Below are 9,401 nucleotides of genomic sequence, written 5' to 3'. Positions count from 1 at the left end.
TGTGTGGCACAGATAGACACTGACAGACATACTCTCAGATGTGTGTCATAAACTCAGCTGTGGTTCTATATGTGGTACATGCATGCAGGTGTGTGGTGCAGACAGGTATGGTCTAGATACTTGGGCATGTGGTATAGATGCACTCAGGTATGTGGTATAGACACTCAGGTGTGGTCCAGATACTCAGGTGTGTGGTATAGATGTACTTAGGTTTGTGGCACAGATTCTAAGATGTGGTACAGACACTCGGGTATGGTACAGATGTTCAGGTGTGTGGTTTACATGCTCTGAGGTGTAGTGTATAGATGCTCTCAGGTGTGTGGTGTAGATGCACTCAGGTGTGGGGTACAGATGCTCAGGTGTAGGATACAGATGCTCTCAGGTGTGGGGCACAGATAACTCAGGAGTGGGGTACAGAAACACATATGTGGTGCCCCCCACCCCCAGTGGGAGGCAAGGGTTTGGTCACTGGAGGCACATTGAGGAGTGGGCATTTTAGGAGATGGTGGTCACTGGGGAACTTGGGTGGCCAGTCAGGGCTTTGTTGTGTGGGGCGGCGTGGTGGGTATGTGGCTGTGCTTCTGGAAAGCCCGAGAGGCAGGGGGTCTTAAGGGGCCGGAGGATCCGCTGGGGAACCTAGGCTACTTGAAGGGCCAAGAGCAGATCGTCCTGAGGGCCCCAGCCCTGCCCGAGCCACCCAAGCAGGGTGTGCAGAAATGGCAGGATGCACTCCCTTCGATGGTTCCCTGCGCTGGGAGCCAGACCCAGCTCCAAGAGCTGTCATTCGGCCACATGGGGGCAGCGCAGTCACGCCATGCAAGGACGCCTGGTCCATAGCATGACCCCAAGGACACGCCGGCACGGAATTAACAGAAGCAGCAGAGGAACCAGAGTGAGTGGGGCTTAAGGTCTGGGCAGCAACGCCTGCCCTGGGAAGTTGTGAACAAGGACTGACTTAGGCAACTTTTCCTTTATTACTTAAGCTGTGCCCTGAGTCCACTTAGACATGGGTGTTTGGGATGGGCGGGCAGAGCACCCCTGGGGAGGCTGGCCACTGGGAGGCCAGGCCAGCTCCTCAGCCACCACGTGCCTGATCACTTCCTTTGTCCCCATGTGCCTGGTCCTGCATCCCTCACCACCTGTGCCTTGTTCCCTGTCCCTGGGCCCTTGATCAGCTGCTCTCACATACTCCCTTTCTTGCCATTTGAATGGTGTATTGATGACCCAGCTCTTAATTTGACTTACAGGAAGGTGAAGAGCCTGCTGAAGATACCCATGGGTCTTTGTGAAAAAAATAACCCTGGAATAGTCAGGAAGGCCTGACTTGTGGCCACAGCTGTGGTCACACTAAAGTCAACCTAGCCAACTGGGAGAGCCACTTGTCTCAGTCCCGATGAGCCTGGTTGAGGAGGAGAGCAGGTGGGGGTCTGGGGACAGAGAGAGGATGGTCTCCACTGGGTGGGCAAGGATTGAGGCTCCTCCTGGGGAAGGTCAGGGCTGTGGGTGGAGGAGATGACGGGCGTGCCCTGCCTGCTGTGCGGCTGAGTAGCCCACATGGGTCCCCGTGTCACCTGAGTCCTCCGGTCCCCCAGGCGGAAGGGCTGTCCCGCTGGGTACCGGGTGCCCCCTCCTCCCTCACCGTCATCACATCACCCTTCAGAGGTGGGGCCGGGAGTAACCTGGGGTTCACAGTATTTCATACCATCACTCACGTGTGCACGTGTGAGTGTGAACATGTAAGTGCGTGTATGTGAGTGTGCGTGTGTGATCAGTGTCTGACCCCCACTGGATTAGAGGCTCTAGGAATCTGGCCCATGTCTGCCTCTGAAGATGGACCATATGTATCTGGTGAATAAATGGGGGAAACTGGGGATTCTTCCCTCTTGTGTGTGCATATGTTAAAATATATCTAGCAAAAAATTTACATTTTTACAGTTTTAAGAGTACAGTTCAGCGGCATTAAGTACCTTCACAGTGCCGTGCAGCCATCGCTACCATCCGTCTCCAGAACTTTGTCCTCATTAATCTCTCAGTCCCAGCCCCTGTCACCCACCATCTTACTTCACATCTATGGATTTGACTCCTCTAGGGCCCTCATCTCGGTGGAAATACAGCATTTGTCTTTTTGTGCTTCTTTAACTGAACATAGTAACTTCAGGGGTCTTCCATGTTGTCAGTGTCAGAATCCCCTTTCTAGGCTGAATCATCTAGTGTGTGGAACACCACATTTTGTTCTTCCATTCATGTGTTGTTGGACAGGTTTGTTTCCACGTTTTGGTGGTTGAATAATGAACATTGGTGCACAACTGTCTCTTAAGGTCACTGCTTTCAGTGAATTGTCAGACATCTGGTTATGTACCCAGAGTGGCGGATTACATGGTAACTCTGTAATTGTTTGAGGAACTTCTAGACCATTTTTTATAGGAGCTACCCCATTTTACATGCTTCCCAAGAGTGCACAAGTGTCTCATTCCTCCACGTCCTCTCTAGTAGTTGTTATTTTTTGGTAATAGTCATCCTAAAATGTGAGGGGATATCTCACGTGTTTCACTTGCATTTCCCTATCGATTTGTGATGTGGAGCATCTTTTCATGTGCTGTTGGGCATTCGTTTGTTGTCTTTGGAGAAATGTCAATTTCATGAGGCTTTTCACCTGTGTTTTCTTTTAAGTGTTTTCTCTCTTATTTCAGATCTTAGATTGATTTTGAAATAGATGTATAGTGTTAGCTAAGGGTCCAACTTTTATTATTATTATTAATTATTACTACTCCATGTGCCTATCCATTTTTCCTACCACCATTTGCTGGGAAGACTGTCCCCATTGAATGGTCTTGGCATCCTTGTCAAGCATCATTGACCATATATATGAGGGTTAATTTCTGTGTACTCTGTACCATTTGTCTATACTTATCTGTTTCATGGATAAGGTAATGGAGACAGGGCCCATAATTTGGCCAAGGTCACAGGATAAGTGGTGGTTAGGCTTCAGTTTGGATGGAGGGCACCCTGGGCCTCGCCCTGTTCATGCAGGGACATGGGAGAGTACAGAGGGCACATCTGACCCATCCATCCTCCCACCGGATGACACTTGAGGCCAGCCAGACTGGGCTTCACCTTGTTTAAAAAAGGATCAGACTAGCTGCTCACGATTCAGAGGGTTTTAGGATAGCAAAGTTCCTCTTGAAGTTGCCTTCCAACAATGCAAAGAACCAGAGAGCGAGACAAAGCTTCAGGGTTTGATGGTACAGGAGGTGCCTGGCCCCAGGTTCCAGGGAGAAGCCCCTAGTTCCTGTAGAGTGCAGGAGGGCACAGGAGGGCAGTGGCAGCAAAGGGGGAGGGGGCGCAGGCAGGGAGACGAGGGAGGACTTCGTGCTGGGCGAGCCCCTTTGCCCCAGGGCAGGAAGTCGGAGAAACTCACCACCTGAGAACATGCCTATTTAGGGCAGAGCCTCACTCTACACCTGACGTTTATAAAAGAAGCAACTCAAGAACCAGAAGAAGCATCTTAGAACCCAGTTTACAGCCAGTGTCTCAAAGATGATCAAAAATATTGCATCCATTTAAAAAAGAACTATAACCTTGGTTTGCCGGCATACCTCATTCTGGAAACATGCCTGTAATCCAGAACACTTGTGTATCAAAGCAGATTTCCTTGTAAGAAATGATGGAAACTCAGATGATTTGTTCCACAACCTAAAAACATTCATATAAAAATGATCACAATACTGTAATCTAATACAAAATAGTAAAATACAGAATATAAAGAAAAGTAAACAGATTGACCTCCACTTCCCTTTGAAAAGCTTTGTGGCTGGTGTGAGGGAGACAGGAGCGTTATTGAATAGGGCGACTGCTGTTGGCTCAATGGAATCTTTCTTTTCGTGTGACTTTAACAAGGAACCTATCCAATGACACTTGCTTTTGCCTCCGTTTGAGGATTTCATGGAAATGTGACATTGCATTGCTGTTAAACAGATTCATTGCTCTCACTGCTATAGCCTTATTCGCGTGGTGCTTTTCTACAAAATTTTGCACTGTTTCCCACATTTTGCACATCTCCCTAATCTCATTTGAAGTGAGGGATTCCTCTGCCTTCTCCTCCTCCTCTGCAGACGAGATCTCATAACCTTCCGTTCTTGCTCGTGATGCAGATCCATCAGTTTGTCAGTGGTCGGCTCTTGCCATTTTCCTTCACCAGCTCCTGAATGTCGTCCTCATTCACCGCCAGTGCCATGGTCTTCCCCAAGGACACAATTTCATTGACTACGAGCAGCTGCTGTTCATGAGCAAGCCCTTCTAAGTCATGTCCAAGAAACCAGTCACACAATTGGGTCACAGTTTTCTTCAAGCAAAATTGAGGGTCCTCTTGGTGACCCCTTCCCGGGCTTTATCGATGATCTATGGCAGTTCGTGATGTGGAAATGACTTTTCCAAAAACTCTCGTAGGGTAAGGTTTGTTCTTTTGGTCACCTTGAAGCATCACTGAAATAGTGCTTTTGTGTAAAGCCTTTTAAAGTTCAAAGTGACCTGCTGATCCATGGGCTGGAGGATTGGAGTGGTCTTGAGAGGAAGGAAATTGACCTTAATGAACTCGAATTCCTCTGGTAAGTCATCCTCAAAGCCTGGAGGATGCGCACAAGCATTACCCATAACGAGCAAGGCTTTGAGTGGCGGATTCTTCTCTAAAAGGTATCTCCTCACTGCAGGACTGAAGACCTCCTTGATCCACTCAACGAACAGGATACGAGTGACCCAAGCCTGGCCCTTGGACCTCCACATAACGTTTTAACGGCTCTTCTACACCTTGCATTTCTTGAAGGCTCGTGGATTCTCGGAATGATACACGAGCAGGGGCTTGACTTTGAAATCCCCACTTGCATTAGTGCAAAACAAGAGGGTGAGATGGTCTTTCATGGGTTTGTGACCAGGCATTGCATTCTCTTCTTCTGTAATGTACATCCTCTTTGGCATCTTTTTCCAAAAAAGCCCCTTCTCATCACAGTTAAAAACTTGCTCTGGCAGGTAACACTCGGAAGCCACGAGCTTCTGGAACTTGGTAGCAAACGGCTCAGCTGCCTTAGCCTCCCCGTGCTTCACAACGGATACCACTTCTCCCCTTAAAGTTATCAAACAATCCCCTGCTTGCTTTGAAGACTTCTTTTTTCTGGGGCGCCTGGTGACTTAGTCGGTTAAGCTTCCGACTTTCGCTTAGGTCGTGATCTCGCGGTTCGTGGGTTCGAGCCCCGCATCGGGCTCTGTGCTGACTGCCAGCTCGGAGCCTGGAGCCTATTTCAGAGTCTGTGTCTCCCTCTCTCTCTGACCCTCCCCTGCTCACGCTGTCTCTCTCTCCCTCTCCTAGAAATAAATAAAAATATTAAAAAATTTAAAAAAATTAAAAAAGACGACTTCTTTTTTCTCTGTTGACGTACCTGGCAGTTTACTTATGAGGTCGGTGTACAAGGCCTTTGCCTTCTAGCAGATAAAGTTCTCACAGATAAAGTCACAGTGTCATCTGCTAGTTGCTTCTAATTTTCCAAACCAGAAGCAACTTTTCCATATCTTCCAGAACACGTGGCTGTTGCCTCGATATTCTCCTGACTTCTTTTGCTGCATTTAGCTCTCATTTCTTTAATACTGTGAAAATGGTCAATATAGACGTATAAAATCTTGCAATGTTCATACTTCTCGATTTCCTTCTTGACTTACACTGTAATCATCTCCTTCTTACCACCTTTCTTTTCAACCTTTTTCTGCATGAGGGCCATTGAATACACTTGCACAGATGTCGACTACAGTGCAGTATTAATAAGCTCTTGTCATATACTGTATTTAATGTAACTGGCAATAAGGCAGCAGAGGAAAGAGTCTATATCTGCAGGCAGCCTGACCTAGAATGAAGCAAAGCGTTCCTTTTTTTTTCTTTTTTTTTTTTTTAATGTTGATTTATTTTTGAGAGAGAGAGACAGAGCTTGAGGTGGGGAGGGGCAGAGAGAGAGGGAGACACAGAACCTGAAGCAGGCTCCAGCTCTAGCTCTGTCAGCTCAGAGCCTGATGCGGGGCTCGAACCCAGAAACCTGACCTGAGCTGAAGTCAAGACACTTAACCGACTGAGCCACCCAGGCGCCCCTAAGCAAAGCACTCCGAAGCTTACTCTTGTATGGAAAAGCAAAGGACTGTCCACAGGTGCTTTGAACTGACAAAAAATACACCAGTGCCAGTTGTGGGCACCTTCCAACATTCTGAAAAATCACTGATTTCCGCCAGACACCATGGCCTGAGACTGAGCATGGGAGACAATCATCCACAATCCCATAGCAAAAGAGAGAAAAACCATTGGCTCAGCTGTGATCATGCGACATTCAGTGTCACATACTACTGGTATTGCAAGACATCACTCGTTTATCAAGTTAAAATGTATTAGAAATGTTTGCTTATCTTGCAGAACAATGATAGAACAAGTTACCTGCAATCCAAGGTTTTACTATAATTCTATAAGAAAGAATACAGAATGAGAAATTTTAGAGGTTGTGGTTTATCNAAAAAAAATGGAAGAAAATTTCTAAACAAAATAAGTCATTTTCTAGAACTAACGGAGGCTCGTTTGGAAGGACACTGCAGATGGACAAGGCCATGCTGAGGAGCGTCAGAGCCCAGGGACAAGGAGACCCTCACTGTCCCAGAGGAGGACAGGTGACTCTGAGACTTGGAGGGACTGGCCACGCAGCAGGGACAGCACAAGGAAAAGTTGTTTCCACTTTCAATTCTGTTACTTGCTGTGAAGACAGACTAAGTGTTAAAGACATTTTCCTCCCGTGTTCCTTTAACTAGGACACTCCCGTGAGATATGTCCCGGGAAACTGAGAAGACCAAGAGGAAGGGCTGGGGGTTGGGAAACAACGGGCGTGAGGACAAGTCAGAGGAAGCCAGGACGGGCGGGCGGTGGCAGAGCTGCCCACGTGGAGGGTGACTTGACGTGTGGGACTCTGCGGAAGGCTCGTTTGCAGAGCTGCCCGAGGATGTGGAGGGCAGCAGTTGTTTCAAAGAAAACCAAGCAAATGAGTCATGTTTAGTTGGGGGTGGGGGGTTGGGAGTGGGGAGAGACTGTACAAGAGAGGAAATAAATTACAGTAAATATGTCAGGAAATAAACTGTGGTAAATTGGCCCTCCCCCCTCCTCCCTCCTCTTTTCTGCCCCCATAGTGGGTGGTTCTCAGCTGTGGGGCTGCAGCCAGGTACAAGGCGGATGGAAGTTCCTGCACCCTCCCCCAAATCCCCAGTGCCAGGTGGTGAGGGACACGGGGTGGCGTCTGCCTTCTAGAGGGAAGTGAGGCCAGGCCAAGACGAGCTGGGAAGAGCCTTCCAGTCAGAGGAAACGCACCTGCGAAGCCTAGGGGGAGGCCAGTTGTGCAGGCAAGGTCACTGGCAGAGCCTGGAGGGTCTTTGCTGTGTGCTCTTCACAAGTGTGGACTGCTTGGGAGTAGGTGGCTTTTGCCCATCAAGGGCAGTCTCGGGGGAGGAGGGGGAGCTGGACATTGGCTCTCCTCTACGCCGGGGGCCGTGCAGCATCAGCAGCACTGGCCCTGTCCTGGGAGGTAGCAGTGAGGTGTCTCGTTCCTGCCGTTCCTCATGGAGCCTCACCAGTGAGGCCAGAAGGGAGTCCCCGAGGTGTGGAGGCGCTGTCTTCCCACGCACGGTAATGCCGGCTCTCACTGCAAAGCTCCAGACCTGGGAGGGAATCCCACCATAGGCCTGGACCCACCTGACCTCTGCCAAGATGTGCCCTCCCCCTGCCCGGAAATCAGACACGTGCTTACTTATTTAAGTACAACCAAAAAAAATATATATATATATACAAAAGTGCTACATGTTCCTGCTAAAATGTTCAGGAATTGTAGACATTTGAAAAAGTAAAAAGAAATAAAAGTTCACCTGTAACCTCAATTTTCTGTGCATAATGCATGTTACAAAAGCTGGATCAACATGCAACTTACTGCTTTTAGCTACTTAAAAATACGATATATTGCAATATAGCTGCAAGTTGCTTCATGTCAAAAATAATATGAAATCATTTGCTCAGCCAACATTTTTAAGCCTGTGCTCTGCGGTAGGTGCTGTGCTTTTCCTGAATGGAGGTGAACAGACTTGGGAAATTTACCTGTTACCTGTTGCAACTTCAGGTGCAAAGACGGAGCAGGGAGAGGAGATGGACACTGGTGGCCTTGGTTTGGAGTGGGTCTTCTCTCTGAGGACACAGGGACAGGTGGGTGTCTGGAGAAGAGCATTTCTGCGAAGGGACAGTGAGTGCATAGGGACTGAAGCACACGTGCTTGCTCACTCAGAGCACAGCAGCGGGTCTAGGAAGGGAAGGACGTTGGGGGCTTCTGGGGAGATGGGATTTTGCTCAGAGCCTGGAAGGGGCCTGGCAGTTGCAATACCTTTGGCTGCAACTGTGGGGATGGGCGTGGGAGCCACTATAGGGCTAGCTGTGGGGATGCTTGGTGGGGCTTGGATGAGGGGTGCGCCCTGGAGGCCACCCAGGGACTAGGCTTGGGAGGGGGGTAGGGCGGTCCCACGGCGGACCAGGTGAGGACAGTGTCATGGGAGTGCACTGGGGTCTCCGGGGCCCCTCAGACACTGAGCAGAGACCTCAGAATGTGAGGCCAGGCTCAAGGGGGTGTCTGGGTGGTTCAAAGTCAGGACGCCTGATGGAGCAGGGGAGGGGCCCAGAGGCCTTCAGTGCGGAGGAGGAGAAGGAGCAGCCCCCTGAGGTCCAGGGAGGAGAGGGCGAGGGGAGACGGGCGCCTGCAGCCGCCCACCAGCCTGGCGGGCCCTGAGAGGTCCTGGGCTGGGGCATCGCACCAACGACCCGGCTGTTCCTGGGAAGTTCAGGGTGAAAGTATTATATACATATTTTATAGTTTGTGAGACTTTAAAAAAAGTTTACTGATTTTGAGAGGGAGAGAGAGAGAGGGAAAGAATCCAGTCAGCGCGGAGTCCCCAACTATGGGAAGGTGACCTGAGCTGCAATCAGGAGTCCCACACACAACCCACTGAGCCACCCAGGCGCCCCTATAGTTTATAAAACGTTTTAGTCCTTTACAGTCTTCGCAGTAACCCCGTTGGAGCAGGCAGGATCCAGGCCGCAGGAGAGGAGAGGGGAAGGGGGGGGCCCTGGGCCCCACTTCTCTGCACCCCAGGCAGGGACCGGCTCTGCCTCCGAGGGCGCAGGTGCGTAGGGCCGCGTGACTGGAGGCGATGAATAAAGCGTCTGGGGGTCCAGCGGGGAGTACAGGGGTCTCGAGGGGCACGGGACGCCCCGAGCGGACAGGCTCTTGGAGAGACCTCGGGGACGCGACGGGCGCAGGGCACGACCGCGCCGTAGCGCACGCGGACCGCGGAGG

The sequence above is a fragment of the Crocuta crocuta genome, unplaced genomic scaffold (genome assembly GCF_008692635.1).
Source record: "Crocuta crocuta isolate KB4526 unplaced genomic scaffold, BGI_CrCroc_1.0 scaffold89, whole genome shotgun sequence".
NCBI classification, from domain to species: Eukaryota; Metazoa; Chordata; class Mammalia; order Carnivora; family Hyaenidae; genus Crocuta; species Crocuta crocuta.
Note: the sequence above shows the minus strand (reverse complement) of the source record.